Below are 18,232 nucleotides of genomic sequence, written 5' to 3'. Positions count from 1 at the left end.
CAACCAAAAGGCAAGGACAAACTAACAAACTGCGTTATGAACACGGGAATATTAGATCATGTGATAGGCGGCAGGTCAATCTAAATCGCGGCTCTCAATTACAGTAGTAATCAGTCGGTTACACAAAGACCGAATGCAAGGAACACAACAACCATGTAAAACGAACCATGTAAAAACGAACACAGATGATACACGTGCTTATGTCGGGGTTGGGGGAAGAGTGGTGGCTGTAGGTATGAGAGTATCAAAAATCTTCAAACTATGTCAGCAAAAAACTGCCGTGAGGAGGAGGTCTTGTCTCAATTCTGTTTCACTTGAGTGTGTGAGTGAAAAACCTGATGTTATAATGGCTCACACGGTCCCTTTGCCTTAGGCGACCAAAATGTTATCATTATCGTCAGTCCGAGATAACATTTGCTGGTAACAGTTCAGCCGTTGGGGGCTTGGCACGCCCACTGGTGGAGGGTAAGCACAGTTCTTACCCCTTTTGCAGCTCTGCTCCGTCTGGAAGGAACCTGAAAACGTCTGCTGTGCAGTCTTTGTCTTCAGTGGCTCAGGATAGACTACCTGGCCACCAAGGGGAAGAGGATTATTCTGCCTCTTTTTCAATTGGGAGTGGGGACGCTGTCGAGGGCAGATCTGGATCTTTGCAGGAATCCTTTACAGGGCCACACTGGGAGAGATGATACCACGTGTCTCCTTTGCTGGCCAGCTGGACGGCATGCAACGTGCGCTCCACCACTGCAAAGGGTCCAGTCCATCGAGGCTCTGTCCACTTTCTCTTCAGGGCTTTCACCCAGACAGTTGGGGTTATTTGGATCTCGATGGTCCCATCTGGGTCCGCTGCAGTGTGCTCAGCAAACCACAATCTGGATTGTTAGAGATTTGTTCACTCAAACAATATCTTGCAAGAACCACACGGGAGACAAGTAAGTCCTTTTTGACACCTGCAGGTGGAGAGTTCACTCACTCCAGAATGAAGTCTGAACCCTTGTTCCTGCGAGGGGATATTTATTAAGAGAAACAGAGTGGGGGTTGAGAGTGGGCAAATGGCCGAAGCCCCTGGCTGATCAAAGCACAGCAGGGGGTCCTTCACGATGTTGTGTGAACAAAACAACTTTGATTGCTTCCTCTGCAGCTAGTCAATCAGTTCAAAAGATCTTAGCACTTTGTTCTACTACTTTTGTTAAGACAGGACAAGCGAGTTTAATTATTACAGGTTACATTCCAACATAATCATAGGATCAAACTAACCTGAAAACCCTAACATCTCCCTCCTGATTTATCATATGATTATGCCACCCCAAACAACAAACAATGATAGCAACACCTTCCAGTGAAGATGAGGCATTACCTTAATACCCCAGATCAAACTTATTGTGTAAGCGAAAAACCTGCTGGCCAGATGTTATTAGCAGGAAAATTCTTACACGGTCCCTTTGGCCTAGGCGACCAGAATGCTATCAATAAAAAATGAAAAGAAAAACAAAGAAACAGTACATCAGTGCATCCATTACTTGCGAAGCATATTTGATGGTCAAATCAACAAGTTTCCGTAATACATGCTCAACAGAACAGCATCTACGCAATCCACGTCTCATTATCATTATCACATCTGTCACGTCTAAGAAGTTGTATATGTGCTCGCGTTTTCGTCAGCTGATGATGGACTAGTCTGTAGGTGTGTTCCGTCACACACACTGGCGCACACGCTCGTGTCCAGTTGGCGGGCAGCATCGGATAAACCTTGTGACCACAAAGCCACCAGCCATTCTGTATGAAGTATGTTCCGTTCGATGGTGTAGCCATGTTGATTGGAGAGCCCTTACACCTTGAAAACGGCTCTCTCATCCTGGCACACAGCGGTGATGTCCAAAGCTCCCATCCAGTTTCCTCCTGGAGAGCAGTCGTCGTTACTGCATTTGTGGGTCCTGCAACCTTGGATGTGTAGTCAGCAAGACTTAGAATGGTCCCTCCTGTCGTGGCTGGCCCAGTTCCTTCTTTTGATGACTTTGATGTAGACCCAGTCTCCTGGATTGATGGGGTTGTCGACCTGTGAGGAGGAAAGATCAGGCGGCAGTAAATTTGTCTTTGACACAGTTTGAGCGTCCTGATCATATAATCTGCCAAGGACTGCTCTTTATCTGTTGCTTGCAACTCTCGTAGTCAATTGTAGTGCCCATTTAACTGGTAAATAGGAGTGTTTGCGGGAAGAGTTTGAACACCTCCTAATGATTCCCTTTAACCAAAAACTATTTATGACAGGGGCGTTCCCATTTATTGCCTCCTGGTTTAAAAGAGATTGTCTTACCCATGCCTTCTTTCTCCTCACACGCTCGCACCCACACAGGGTGTGAACACACACACACACACACACACACACACACACACACACACACACACACACACACACACACACACACACACACACAGAACACACAGACAAATAGATTCTAATCCATCTCTCATGTAGCTTCTTTTGATAGAATCTCCTATTGGTAACTGTATAGCAGACGTTTGAGCATATAATCCCATACTCTGCTCTCTCGCTTCTACTTTTTTCCTGTCGGTGCAGTCGTATGTGGCCCCTATTGCAGTCATTGTCTTGTTAACTGTCGCCGTGTGACTCCTATGCATGATTGTGTGAATGTCAAAAATTGAACGTACCTAACTTTCTGACCATCCAACCTCCACTGTGGTACAAAAAACCTTACTATTGTATTGAGTAGGTACATTGAGCAATCTAACTTCTTCCTGACTGCCAAATGTCCTGTTCTAAAATTTATATAACTCGACCTCTACGTCTTAAGCTTGATGAGCCAAAATATCAGATCTTGCTCTTGTTTCCTACCGTTTTAGCCTATTTGTTGTATCCAAATCCGTTCAATCTCTGATTATAATGCTTTTCTCTGTAGCCCTACGTATTTTTCAAATTTTTATTTATTTATTTATCAAATCTCCTCAGTTCTGTCAAACTCAGTGCACAATGAATCTCCCTTCCACTTTGAACCAAGCTTCACCAAATTTGGTAACGCCGTAGCAAGGAGTGCGATTTGGTTGTCGGACACTCCAAGTCCATATCTTTTTGCTGCACTTCACCCTCTCAAGTTCGTGTTCTTTTGTCGTTGCTTCAGAGCGACCCCATCCATCACTCTTGAATGAGTCCATTGTTCAAATGAGTCAATTTTCATCATTGTGAGTTCCTCCGCTTTTCACTGTCTTTTCCGTCCCCGAGGATGTTGTCTGTCCTCCGGAGTGTACTTGTCCTTCTCCAAGCACAACAGCAGTCTTTTCTTGTCCTTCGCCAAAGGTCAAAGGTGCTTCAGAGCCAGGCACCATTTTGTAGTTGTTCACGGCTGCAGGCGAAGTCTCGGATTGGGTTTCAGGGACCCTGACACTGAGAATGACAGGCTGGGACATCAAACTTGTAAGACTATCTCCAAATGTAGCTGCTTCCATCAATTTGCTGGTAACGTTTGTTTACCAAACTTCAAATTCTTCTAATAACAGCGGTCTCGTTTTTATATCGTAAATCCTGCAACTCATCCTATTTTTGAGCTACATTTTATCTATTGTTCCAATTTAATCGGACAGTATGTTGTCTTCAGTATCATTATTGAAAATCAACTCATCGAGGTCTGCTTTCCACATCAAGCCCTGATCTGTATGTCTTGACCTCTCACATGTTATTGTCATGCTTGCTCAAAAATGTGACTTCGAGTATGGTGCTGTGAATTCTCAATCTCCCCAATGAAATTGGATCCCACCTCGTAGTTCTTATCGTTCTCATGTTCCTGTTAGCCTGCAATTGTCCAAATCAAAAATGTTTTCTTTTAACTGTCTTTCTTTTGAACCTCTAAATCTCCCGTGTTGCTAACCTATCTACACCAGAACAAAAAAAAAAAATTTACCACAGTATAACACCAAACGTATTCGAAAATTCATTGTCATAAAGTGTTGTATTCTTACTATCTTCCACTATCTGTCCTACTCACTCCCTCCTTTTGAGGCTTGGCAACGCCCATGCCTCACACCTTGACAAACTTTTTGGGAGAATGCGTTCTGTACTACATATGATTCCATCATCATTTAATTTGACTTTCTTTCCAAAACGCTTCTCAATTTCTCAGTTCACACATCTTCTACATGTGTTACTGGTTCTCCAGTTTTTTCTCTAGTTAATTATCAATCCAAAAGCTACGTGTTTCTTTCTAACATTCAACCTGCTCAAAATCACTCTTTCATCAAAGTCGCTCTACTAATTTTCTATAGTAGTCGCCAACGACTTCAACCATTCAACCTTTCATTCAGGCAATCATTCATCAATGCTCATCATATGCATCTCACACAGTCTCCAAAAAGGAGTCATACTATCACATTGGTCCCAATTCATCCAAGCTCACCACACAGCATTCATATATCATTTTCAACTCAGGTTTCCTGGTAGAACAATCCACCAGTCCAAAAAAAACTTAACTAAAACAAACAACTGGCAAATTAATCTGAATTTTTTCTTTGTTTTTAAATTTGAAGAACTCAATCTCTCAGATTTAGCTTGCATTTAGAATTTTGTATAATCTTATAACACAACCAATCAATTATTCCTATTAAATGTAGCATTGCAAAATCTTAAATTCACAATTTAGCTCCTTCCAATTCCTGAAAGCATGTTCTGTCGTTTTTTTTTTTTTTTTTTCTTCATCGAATTTCTCATGTGAGCTCGACACTTAACATACACTAGTGTGGATTAGTTTCTGCTCGCAAACAGATTTCTCTCTTTTCCTCTCATTTTTATCTGTCAAAATTGTTTCTGTTCTGCGGTGTAAATTGAATAGACAACAGTCTAGCAAATTTCTTTATATTAAAAGTTTAGCCAATCTTCATCAATTTGGGACTTTAACTTTAACTTTAACACATACGCACACACATGCACAGCTCTCGCGTGCAGAAGGTAGGTCTCAGCAACAATGATTCGTCACAGGCTGGCCATTTCCTGTGGTCGATCATGAGCTGGTCCCTCCCATGCACACGAGGACAGCACATTCTAATTTTATTTATTTATCTTCTAGAAGCAAGTTGCATTTCTTTACCACTTGATTTGCATATTTTAACTTTAGTGTAACACAAATTGAGCTCTAGTCATTTGTAATTTGGGCATACAAACAGCATTGTCATACTTCTTGGATGGACAAGACTTCTAATAATCTAAAGAAAATTCTAATAATCTGACAATGACATGTTTTGCTGCCATATGGGCATCTATTCTTTCTTTCTCTGTATGAGCATAAGCGGTCAAAGAGGAGGAAACTTGTCATGCTAAAAATTTGGCTTTTCCTCTGCCCCTTCCTGCACCCTTTGATTGATATTGCTTTGCAGAACGACACACTCTTGCAAAGTGTCCTCGTCTCCCACAGTTCCAACAGTTGTCTGAATCTGATGGGGGTTTTGATTTGAATGGTGGCTTGCGACGTTGTTGGTATCTAACTCTTCCTCTGCCCCTTTGGGAACTTTGGTAGAAGATTGTTGTATCTTCATTTAGATCATTATCATCATCTAGATGAAATACATCAAAACTTCTGCCTTTCTCAATCCCTTTGTCAGCGTCTCTGAGCCACTGCATGTTTTTTGTAAAGCAAGCAGTGTCCGCTTCCACCAAGTGTTTTCTCACCCAACTGCCCAAGTCAGGGGGGAAACCAGTGAGGAGCGGAATTTTAAGATGTTGCTGATAAGCACTCTCATCTGCATCATTGAATGGGATGCCACTATGTACCCAGAATTCTTTTTCAAATCTCAATTGAATGGCGGCTTCATCACTTTTCAACTTTCCATCTTTTGTCTTTTGGATTTGTTCTCTTCTTTCTTGTGAAGCTTTCAACCACATTTTAGCACAATCCAATTCTCTCTCTTTTCTAATTTCCTTGTATTCCATACATATTCTTTCACTTCAGCATGTATTGCATACAATTAAGAAATCTCCTTGCCATGAACTTCTCATCTCAAAGAAGAGCAGAGCAAGAGATTTACCGTTCTTATTTCCCATCTTAATTCTAGTAGTTTAAGGTTTTACAATTTTTTTCAATTTTTTTTTTTCTTTGAGGATCCTCAATGCAGGTTTAAATTGACCTTTCAACAAATTACTAGCCTGTATTAATGCCGTGGATCAATGCTAGAACTGCTTTTTAGTCAATTTATCCTACCAGTCACACACTCAATCACACAAACGCCAGCGCTTTTTAGGCCTATCCAGGGATGAGTGTAAAACCCTCCCAAACAGCTTTGGAAAAACGGACAAAAGAAAAAATCTACGCCCTTCTTCAATTAAGAAAAAGAAGCTCTGTTTTCCTTAGCCCGTTTCTTCCACTGGGTCTTGAACCCAAGCTATTCTTTGGCTTGGAAAAACATACCAAGAAAAATCTACGCCCTTCTTTGATTAACAAAAAAGAAGCTCCGTGTTTCTTAGCACGTTCCTTCCACTGGGACTCTAACCCAAGCCAGATCCCTCAGCTCGGAAAAACAGACAAAGAAGAGTCTACACACTTCTTCGATGAACGAAAAAGAAGCTCTGCTTTTCTTAGCCTGTTCATTCCACTGGGACTTGAACCCAAGCTGGCTCTCGTGCACCTCTATGTGTTACGCGTTTAACAACACAACACAACTTCAGGCCTTTAACTTACTTGTCACCTGGTTCGTTGCACTGCCGGGTCCCGTCAATCCACCTCTGTCAGACGAAGGCAGACCTAAGATGCTGGCCCAGCGAAGAATTTCCTTCCCAGGTCTTTCTTTACCAGGTCCGGCTAATGGACGCTGGCCCGTCGACGGTGTGCAGCGCGTCGTCCTCCGTCAGCCAGATGATGGGTATGAGGGTCCCGGGTTTCGGCACCAAAATGTTAGAGATTTGTTCACTCAAACAATATCTTGCAAGAACCACACGGGAGACAAGTAAGTCCTTTTTGACCTCTGCAGGTGGAGAGTTCACTCACTCCAGAATGAAGTCTGAACCCTTGTTCCTGCGAGGGGATATTTATTAAGAGAAACAGAGTGGGGGTTGAGAGTGGGTAAATGGCCGAAGACCCTGGCTGATCAAAGCACAGCAGGGGGTCCTTCACGATGTTGTGTGAACAAAACAACTTTGATTGCTTCCTCTGCAGCTAGTCAATCAGTTCAAAAGATCTTAGCACTTTGTTCTACTACTTTTGTTAAGACAGGACAAGCGAGTTTAATTATTACAGGTTACATTCCAACATAATCATAGGATCAAACTAACCTGAAAACCCTAACATGGATCAGCAACTGGAAGGGTCAAAATTGGTCCAGGAAAACAGCGACCTTTCTGCAACTCAGAAGAGGTGTGCCCAGTTTGGGCATTAACAGACATATGCACACACATCAATGCGGGAAGGAGTGCTTGAACCCAATTCAAATTCAGTGTATATCAGTTATCTATGTCTCATGTCCAATTCAATTCATGTTCAAATCATTCATCATTTTCCCAAAATGGTTCAACTGCTCAATTTCTTTTAATATTCATAATATTCAATATTCATCATGCAAATAAATCGTCCTAAAATAATTTGTTAACAATTTACCCTTTTATCAAATATTCCCTGTAATTGGTCTATTTATCTCCTACATTAAACGACCTTCTAAATATTTGTTGCTTATCTTGTAGCTGTATGATTCATCACCGTTTGCAGTTCATCTTAAAAAAAAAAAAATAAACCTTATCATCCCTAAATTGTTACCACGCAATGTATCCATTCCAGGTTGTTGCCTCTTGTTCACTCCCTTCCTTTCGAGATCCTTCTTCTGCTCCTTCCATCACGGTATGTTGAATTCTTACATGCCCTGTTGAGCCTTCAAAAACAAGTACATTTGAAAAAACATTGGATCTCACAATTTACAAATTGATTCTACTTACTCATTTACACTCACTCTCCCCCCTTTGACACGTTCACGCAATGTGTTAAATTGTATCATCAGGGATTAAAAGCGACCAACAAAGCGTGCCGGCACAGTATCATACTGATCGTAGCTGGACTAGCTGCTCCTGTCGTGTCCGGTCATAGGACTGAAACGGGCCTTCCACACTGAACCATTTTGTCGTCAATGGTGCCCCTGATCAATCATCAAATCCTAGGTATTCCAATCTGTACTATACTTTCAGGTGAGAGGAATCTTATCCTCTATCGTGATCACAACACCCCAACTCCAAACTACCTTGGACAATCATATTGCGCACGGACACACCTACACACTCACAGACACTCGGGCGCCCATTCATTCACCCTTACAGCTCAACTCTCATCCCACAACAAGCAAATTTAGTATGTACGTGAGCAAGCAAACATTGAATCCTGAAAAATAATTCTACCCGTTTGGACAGTCTCGCCAATTAAATATTTCGTAAATACATCAATCCAAGTTTCAATAAAATTATCAATAAATATTTCTACTCAAGGGGCTAAGTATGGGTCTGTGTTATGGGGGAGCATGCAGCATCAGATGGCTCCCAAAAAAATTATCCTAATCAATTATTCTCATCAAAAAGCTAGGAAAGAATAATCAGACAAATTCCGCTGGCTCTTTACTTTGTCTGATGTTTTACTTTGTCATGTTGTTAACTGTCACTTTTTATGCATAATTAATTTAAAGGTCAAAACTTCTTAATGCCCTTTTAACTCTCCTTTTAATGAACACAACTCTCTGACAACATAATTTCTACTGAGATGTAATTAACTAATAACTATTGTATTGATTAGGTACATTGAGCAACCTAGCCCCCTTTTGACTGAATTCAATTTGGTCCAAATGTCTCATTCCCAATTTAAAAATTTTACTTGGCTAAATTTCAACTCCTTTTAAGTTTGACGAGCCAAAATATCTGATCCCACTGCTTGTTTACTACCGTTTTAGTATGCTATCTGTATTATCCAAATCTATTCCACATTAATAGACGTCTATTAGACGTCAAAATGCTCGCAGGGTAATTTTAACAGCAGTTACTAAAGTGAAAAAATTACAAACGAGTGAACTAATATCCTAAATAAACATCAAATGGACACTTGTCACATTCTGCCTTGTTCGTTGTACGTGTTTTTATTATGTGTCTGAGTTTAATCCTGGTGTCGGTACCAGTTCTGGGGGGGTGGGGGGCGTTTCAGATAATGTGTATTTGTCAATTATACAAACAAGATATAAAACATTTCTATTTTTCATGAGTCTAAGGGTATTTGAGAATGAAACAAACTAGGTGTGGAAAATAGAAGAAATTCCACCTTCAAAACTTGGCATTGTGTAGAAACAATTTCCCAATGATAAGAATTGCGTTGGATGTTCAGAATCAGATCGGGACTTCTGGCAAGATGGCAACTTGTTGATCAAAATCTCCCCTTTGTGGGCATCAAATATCAACCACATTGTAGACTCCACTCATTGTCTGGCCGAAAGGAAGAAAACCGAATGAGGCAAATCATCGTCCAATTCCCACAGAGGTACTGTGGAAGATGACCAAAGACTCATCTATCTGCGAGGAGTTGGGCTACCACAGGGTGCCATCCACCCATCCATCCGTTATCTGTACAGCTTGTGCCCAGGGGCTCAGGCGTGCTGGACCCTGTCCCTGCTGTCATTGGGCAGTAGGCGGGGGACACCCTGGGCCAGTTGCCAGCCAATCATAGGGCACACAGAGATAAACAACCATCCGTACTCGCACACACACCCATGGGCAATTTGGAGTGCTCAATCGGCCAACCAAGCATGTTTTTGGGATGTGGGAGGAAATCGGAGGATGCGGAGAAAACCCAAACCAAAGCATGCGAACTCCACACAGGGAGGGCCGGAGCTGGAATCAAACCCTCACCCTCCGAACTGTGAGGCGGACGTGCTAACCAGTGCGTCACCGTGCCACCTACCACAGGGTGCAATAAATAATATTTATATTGAAATAATCCTGTTAAGATCAAGATGTTCATGTTTGTGTACTCAGATGCAGTGATTTGTTTGACATTGGGGGGGGCGCAAGTGTGCCAAATAGAGAGTTGGAAGAAACCTCGAGAGAGGTTGTATATAGTTCCTAATAAAAAAAGCGGCTAAGAGGAGCTTCTTTGTCTCCAACGCACACTTTCTTCGAGTCACATGCAGTACAACGGCGTGAAGCTCAACAGGTTATGGGCCCAGGAGCAACTCGGAGAAGAGTGTTTTAAGCCGAGAGAAAGTCACGACGGAATGCGTGCTAACTGCTAACAGAGCGCATCATGGAGGCTCAAGGGGCAAGTAGGCTGCCTCGACTCATGTTCGACGGAGATGAAACGAAGTACAAGCTGTGGGAGACCAAAATGCTTGGACATTGGCACTTATTAGGATTGAAGAAAACTATTCTGGAAGAACCAAACAGCTGTTAGGTTACGGATTCTAGTTATTGATCTGACTCCAAATTCCGATCAACACTTAACACATAAATTGCTATGTCCTAATCCACACACTGGCGCACCTAACAATTTTGCGAGTTCGTTCTGTCAAAGAGAAGACCAGTAGATCAATTAGACCAAATTTACCAATTATTTATTCCTGACAAAGCGCACTAATACAGGCCTGGGTCCCGGGTCCCTCACACTAAAACTCGTGCGTTTTTGTGACCACCAAAAGATGACACATTCTTCCGGGTTGCCCAGTTTTAAAGAAACACAATATGAATATTAAAGCATGCACACCTTATTTGATCTGAACGACAGCCTCCTCTCAAATTTCCTCTTTCAATTTGCAGCATTTCAACTTATAGTAACAGGTATTCTGCTTACCTTATCGGTGATGAGCTCAGGGTTGAGGAGACGTCGTACCAGCTCAACGTTGTGCGCTTATTCCAAACGGTTCGCCAACCGGGAGACAGTGTCCCTGACACTGTCCGGTGTCTTGGCTAAAGACCACGAGTTGTCAATTACCCTTCTCTTGACATCACGTCCGCGGTCACCAAGATAATTGTTAGGTTACGGATTCTAGTTATTGATCTGACTCCAAATTGCGATCAACACTTAACACATAAATTGCTATGTCCTAATCCACACACTGGTGCACCTAACAATTTTGCGAGTTCGTTCTGTCAAAGAGAAGACCAGTAGATCAATTAGACCAAATTTACCAATTATTTATTCCTGACAAAGCGCACTAATACAGGCCTGGGTCCCGGGTCCCTCACACTAAAACTCGTGCGTTTTTGTGACCACCAAAAGACGACACATTCTTCCGGGTTGCCCAGTTTTAAAGAAACACAATATGAATGTTAAAGCATGCAAAATATTGTGAGATGATTGGTCGACGGCCATCTCCTCCCCGCGTCGGCGCTATCGCTGAGGTCAGGTGGTTGGATTTCCCCGCGAAGCCGGGCCACATAGACGTGCTGTTGTTCTCGTTCCTCAACGACCTTGAGATGTTCTCGTCCGGTACTCCCTGTCTGGGCCTATACACAACACTTCAACGAAAACAAGTTCATGCAGTTTGCCTGCACATTCTTCGCCACCCACCAATCCACACGAGCGCTCCAATACTAGATATTATATTAATATGATTATAAGTTTAACACAACCTTAAAAATATGTTTGCAAACTGCCGAAAGCACATTTCCCTTTACAGCGAAGAAGAGAGAGCATCCGATGGCAAAAAGAACGCCGATGATTGAGCTGAGTTAACACAGTTTTTGGATGACAAAAGGCTTATATTAATTATGAGCAATGCACCGGACAATGGAAGAAAAGCTTGGAAGATCTTGTGAGAGTATTATGCCGGGAAGGGGAAGGCCTGCATTATCAACTTGTACACCACGCTTTGTTCCAGAAATCGAGCAGCAAGACAGTAACGAACTACATCATCAGGGTGGAGGCCACCATTACGCTGCGGAACGTTTGGAGATGGCCTGCTAATTGCTATGGTTTTGAGGGGACTGCCTGAACAATTCAAACCATTTGCAATAAACATAGCCCATCATGAAGAGACAATAACGTTTGTCGATTTCAAAACGAAGCTGCGTAGTTATGAAGCTACAGAGAACCTAACTACAGCAGAGACCAGCGACAATGTGATGCACACTGTTTCACGAGCTGGGCGGGGACCCGCAAAGCCAAGTGCACAGGACAGGAGAAATGAAGATGTCAATATATTATGTTTCAAGTGTGGCATGAAGGGTCACCGGGTGAAAGCATGTTGACGAAAGACTTGGTGCAGCCATTGCAAGAAAGACACCCACAACGACGCCACAAGGAAAGTCGCAGATGAGAGCAGCAACAGATCAGGATCGGAAGCAGCAGACTACGCCTTTAGGATCAAGGACGCAGACATCGGAAGAGACCAGCACCCAGCGCGCATCATCACAAAGAAAGGGATGATGGTCGACACTGGAGCTACTTCCCATATTGTCACGGCTATATCCAAGTTTAAAAGTTTTGATGACTCATTCAAGCCGGGTATGCACTGTGTTGAGCTGGCAGATGGCACCTTGTGCAGAGGTGTTGCTCAGCACAAGGGGATTGCAGAGGTGATCCTGGTGGACAACACAGGACAACCATGCAGGACAACGCTGAGGGATGCGTTGCTCATACCCTCCTACCCGCAAGACATCTTTTCGGTCAAGTCAGCCACTGCCTGTGGAGCAACAGTCATTTTCAAGCAGGCGTGCTGATATATAATGTTAGAAAAATGTATATATATATGTTATCATGCGTTCTCTAATCAATGCTTTACTGCAATATTACTGCAATATATGCTTGCTGTTTGGCTTTGCTGTTTTTTATGTTGTGCTACAGAAAAGAAAGGTTACAGCTGGGTCATGAGAGAGGTGACGGCTGGGTCAGGCAGGACGAAGCTACCAGCTTGCAACTCTGCAAAAAGAGAACGTCGACCGAGACAATTCGTAGAAACAACATGTCTGACCGCAATTTTACACTCTCAGATGGAGCTGCAAGAAAACGTCAAGTTTCCTGTTTTTATCATTGAGACAAAGAGAGATGCTGATTGCTTAAATTGTTTTGCCGACATTGCCATATAAGTATGCAACACCTTGTGTTTATTTTTGCTTACGAGACAAAGCCCACATGCTTCCACCCTCCCTTAGGAGCTTGTGTCTCACATTGTGGGTAGGACAAATCCAAATAAAAAGAGCAGGAGTGCATACAGATATTTAGTGTAGTAAGATTGTTGTAAGCTTTCTGTACTGCACTCCGCGCGAACATTCGAATAAATATTCTTGTCTCAGTGATTTCTGTTTGCTGAGTCTTTTCTTTATACTTTATAGTACACATGCCAGTAAAATAAACCTGACATATAAAGACGGTACAAAATTCAACATCTATGTACTATACGGCAAGTTGTATTATCTACACACTGAGAGTAATGATGTTGACCAATGTAATACTTGTCATGACATGCAGACATGGCATGAAATATTAGGCCACTGCGACTACGAGGATGTCCTCAAACTACAGAATGTGGTGAATAGTAAGAAAATTAAGGGAGCTACTGTAAAGCCAAATCGAGAGTGTAAAGTATGTATCCAGGGAAAGTTTGCACAAACCAGAAATAGAAACCCTGATACAAGAGCAGGGGCTGCTTTACAAATGGTGCATACAGACCTAGCAAGTCCAATTGCTAATGATTCTATTGATGGTTACAAATATGTGCAGTCATTCACAGATGGCTATCCAAACGCAGTGTTTGTATACTTTCTTAAAGCAAAAAACCATACTATGCAGGCAACTGAAAAGTTCTTAGTGGATACAGCACCTTATGGAAAAGTAAAGTGTATAAGGTCAGACAATGGAACAGAATTCGTGTGCAGAGAGTCTCAAACTCTGTTGAGGAAGACCTGTATCATACATAAGACATCAACGCCATACTCACCCCACCAAAACGGGACTGCTGAAAGGGGCTGGCGTACACTTTTTGAGATGGGCAGATGCGTGCTAGTTGAACTTAATCTACCTAAATGTCTATGGAACAATGCAGTTCAAACAGCAGCCATAGTGAGAAACAGATGTTTTAACAAGCGTACAGGGAAAACCCCTTACCAGATGTTAACAGCTAAAATACCAGACTTGTCCAAAATCCAAAAATTTGGGTCTGAGTGTTATACCTACAAACAAAACAAGGGCATACTCGACTCAAGGTGTGACGTAGGTCTTTTTGCAGGCTATGACAAAAACAGCCCTGCATACTTGGTTTACCACCCAGACACTGAGAAGGTTCAGAAACACAGACTTGTCAAAGTTATGTACAAAGAAAATGCGGAGAAACAGATTCAGACAGTTACTATAGAACCAAACGATGAGGGCAGATGGAGCCACCCTAGGGAGGACGGAAGTACCGTAATTTTCGGACTAAAAGTCACTCCGGAATATAGGTCGCATTATCCATAAAATGCACAGTAAGGTGAAAAAAACCCATATATAAGTCGCTCCGGAGTACAAGTTGCATTTTGGGGGAAATTTATTAGACAAAATCCAACACCAAGAACAGACATGAACGAGCAACAACAAGCTAAACGATAGGTACGCTAACGTGACATAAACACAAACGAATTGGCACTCAGCATTAAGGGTTGGAATTGGGGGGTTAGATCACCAAATGATTCCCGAGCGCGGCACCGCTGCTGCTCACTGCTCCCCTCTCCCCCAGGGGATGGATCAAAATCACATGGGGATGTGTTAAATGCAGAGGACAAATTTCACCACACCCAGATGTGTGTGTGACGATGATCATTGGGACTTAAACTTTGGGACTTTAATTGCTGAGAACGGGCCTGACGTAACATTCAGAGTTATTCAAATAACTATTACATAAATAACACGTTTATAAAACCATCCATGTCACCCCAATTCATTAAATCCATCGATCGTCCTTTGTCAACAATGGCTGCGCGCCGCTGACAGCGCTTGCACTTCAAAATATTCCACAGGCCCATATAACGATATATAAATTAGATATCAAATAACTGTTATATAAGCAATAATGTTATCAAACCATCTGTGCACTCTAAATCATTAAATCCATCGATCAAATTCCTCGTCCGTCAACAACGCCGCACGTGCGCCCTGATCTCAGCCTCGGCGTTATTCCACAGATCTTGTATATACCGTATTTGCCGGTGTATTAGTCGACCTTTTTCGATCCAAAATCAACCGAAAAAAATCGACCTCGACTTATACACCGAGTCATAAAATTTAACTTCGTATTCATCGCTTCAAATGTGATGATAACCAAGGCCGTTTCTCATGCATCTCATTGTGCGTGGGTGTGCGTCCGTCAGGCTCATCAAACAGCGAGAAACTGAATCATTATAAAGCGTTCGTCGCATTAACACGCATCCTCAGCAACAATTTCAAATATTCTCACCTCAATAACGGACATCGAAAGCCAGGCAGCGACGATGACCGCTAGGGGGAAGTACTGGGTATTGAGCGAATGTGCGAGTCATCGCGCGTCAAGCAACGACAATAACTACCGGTACGTAAACATTCAATCGCCATGTCTAAATGAATGTCGTTTGCACTTAGAAAATATTCGCCAAACTTGGCCAGACTTCCAGGGGAAGAGGCCGCATTTTCACTTATTCTAGCCAACCGGCGGACCCAGCCGAGGCGAACACTTTACGGCGGTTGAGTCGTTGGCACTTAGAAAATATTCGCCAAACTTGGCCGGACTTCCAGGGGAAGAGGCCGAATTTTCACTTGTGGTGGCCGACACGGGGAACCAGCCGAGGCGGACACTTTACGGCGGTTGAGTCGTTCGCACTTTGAAAATATTTGCCAAACTTGGCCAGACTTCCAGGGGAAGAGGCCGAATTTTCACTTGTGGTGGCCGACATGGGGAACCAGCCGAGGCGGACACTTTACGGCGGTTGAGTCGTTGGCACTTAGAAAATATTCGCCAAACTTGGCCGGACTTCCAGGGGAAGAGGCCGGACTTTTACTTGTGGTGGCCGACACGGGGAACCAGCCGAGGCGGACACTTTACGGCGGTTGAGTCGTTCGCACTTTGAAAATATTTGCCAAACTCGGCCGGACTTCCAGGGGAAGAGGCCGAATTTTCGCTTGTGGTGGCCGACATGGGGAACCAGCCGAGGCGGACACTTTACGGCGGTTGAGTCGTTGGCACTTAGAAAATATTCGCCAAACTTGGCCAGACGTCCAGGGGAAGAGGCCGAATTTTCACTTGTTCTGGCCGACATGGGGAACCAGCCGAGGCGGACTCTTTATGGCGCAAGAGCCGTTGGCACTTAGAAAATATTCGCCAAACGCTCTCGATGGGACAGAAGACGACCTTATCTGGGAAGAGGAGGAGGAAACTGAGGATAGAGAAGACCAAGAAGATGCCCTTTATGACGACAAACTAAACGAAAACGAATGGAACGAGCTTTTCGGAAATAGCAACGATGAAGACGAATTTTGAACTCTATGTACCGGCAATCACTTTATAATTATAATTTGTTGTTTCTTAACTAAAAATAAACCAGTTTCTAAGAGTGTTCATTGTTGTTAGTCTCTCCCGGCGTGTAATATCACAGGGTCATGAAGTAAATAATATTTAAAATGGCGTATAGATCGCTCGCTACAAACTCGTGAATTTGAACACATTTCGTCAATAAATTTCGCATATTTCTGATTGAATTTTGAAGTTTAATATAATGCAACAATTGAGCTCGACTTATACAAAGGATATATCATAAAATCGTAAATTTCCGTCGAATTTTAGGGGGTCGACTTATACACCGAGTCGACTTATACACCGGCAAATACAGTAACTATATTGTAGCGTTAACAAAGTACAAGGAAAGACGTGGGTCTTTCAAAACAACAAAACAAACCTCCAGGCGTGTGACGGCATGGACTTCCAGCCACGGAGGTGGAAGAGAGATCCATAGAATAGGACCGGGCGTGCGTAAAAGCCATGACCGAGCCCCAGCCACCGTCCCCAGACAGCCACCCGGCCGAGCGCCGGCCCCAGACTTCTATCCACGGAGGTGAAAGAGAGCTCCGTAGAGTAGGACCGGGCGTGCGTAAAAGCCATAATAGTTTTTCAAACCTTCTGTGTCACTCCAAATCATTAAATCCTTCAAACTCTTCGTACTCCGTGTCACTTACAAACAAAGCTGCAATGATGCCGGGAGTACGTGGGGCCCTTCGTCATCTTTGTCATCCCGTGATCAATCTTTGTCCTTTTTGTAAACAACCGCCGCGCCACGCCGCACCGCGCTGCTGACGTCACTTGAAATTCAAATTACAGTAATCCCTTGCTACATCGCGGTTTCACTTTTTTTTTTTTTAACTTTTGAAAAAATTCACATATAAGTCACTCCTCATTATAAGTCGCCCCCCCCACCCAAACTATGAAAAGAAACGCGACTTATAGTCCGAAAATTACGGTATTTGTCACTGGACTTGCGATTAAACCCCAGTCATTCGCCCGGGCGGTGGGGGGTTTCGATGAGACCAACCAGGCCGACTCAACCAGCGCGGAACAACAGGTGACAGCCTTTTTCCTGTCCAAGGGCATAGAAGTGGACGGGCGTAGCATAGAGGCCTGTCACCCACTCCCGCAGAGAAGGACAAGCAACAAACCTGCTGTAATACTGAGATTTGCAAACCAAAAACATAAAACGGCACTGTTAAAACAAAAGAAAATGCTGAGAGGATCTGACGTTTACCTGAATGAGCACTTGACCAAAAAGAATGCGGATATTGCCAAGAAAGCTCGCTTTTTACGAAAGAACAGAAAGATCCAATCCACACGGACAGCAAACTGCAAAGTCTATATAAAGCTGAATGGAACGCCAGAGGAATCCAGAGGGATGGTCGTCAGAAGTATAGAAGAATTGAACAAGTATCAGTAACAATCAGACAACTACACAAGGTAACAATGCTGTCTATTATGGACTGGCGACTTGTGGAAATGACTGTAGACTGAAATGGCATTAGACTCTTCTGATATAGTTGAACTCACAGAACATAACAAGCATGGATTTGAATATAACATTGACCCTGATAGCAACTTCTTTAAGAATGTGGTTAATATACAGATGACCAATTTAATGTAAATCAAGGACTGTCAATTATCCATTTTAATAGCAGAAGCCTTTATGCCAATTTTCAACATATTAAGGAGTACTTATACCATTTTAAGAAGCAATTCAATATTGTAGCTATTTCTGAGACTTGGATTAACTCCAAGAAGGGTGCAGATTTTATGTATA

The 18,232-nt window shown here is 42.9% G+C and overlaps 2 long non-coding RNA genes across 2 annotated transcripts; both read right to left on the bottom strand.

Annotated features, from left to right (window-relative positions):
- Positions 1–934: 934 nt before the first annotated feature.
- Positions 935–7,843, bottom strand: LOC148390101 (uncharacterized). Its single transcript, XR_015861557.1, has 2 exons — positions 7,265–7,843; positions 935–7,007 (listed from the first exon to the last, which is right to left on the bottom strand). It is a non-coding gene; the product is annotated as an uncharacterized LOC148390101 (long non-coding RNA).
- A 3,281-nt stretch (positions 7,844–11,124) lies between these two features.
- LOC148390100 (uncharacterized) lies at positions 11,125–11,618 on the bottom strand. Its single transcript, XR_015861558.1, has 2 exons — positions 11,579–11,618; positions 11,125–11,452 (listed from the first exon to the last, which is right to left on the bottom strand). It is a non-coding gene; the product is annotated as an uncharacterized LOC148390100 (long non-coding RNA).
- Between the last annotated feature and the right edge of the window lie 6,614 nt (positions 11,619–18,232).

Source organism: Syngnathus floridae, chromosome 12 (genome assembly GCF_059516105.1).
Source record: "Syngnathus floridae isolate MCC-2025c chromosome 12, RoL_Sflo_1.0, whole genome shotgun sequence".
Taxonomy (NCBI): domain Eukaryota; kingdom Metazoa; phylum Chordata; class Actinopteri; order Syngnathiformes; family Syngnathidae; genus Syngnathus; species Syngnathus floridae.
The sequence above is the reverse complement of the archived record's forward strand: the minus strand, read 5'-3'. Positions and strand labels throughout refer to the sequence as shown.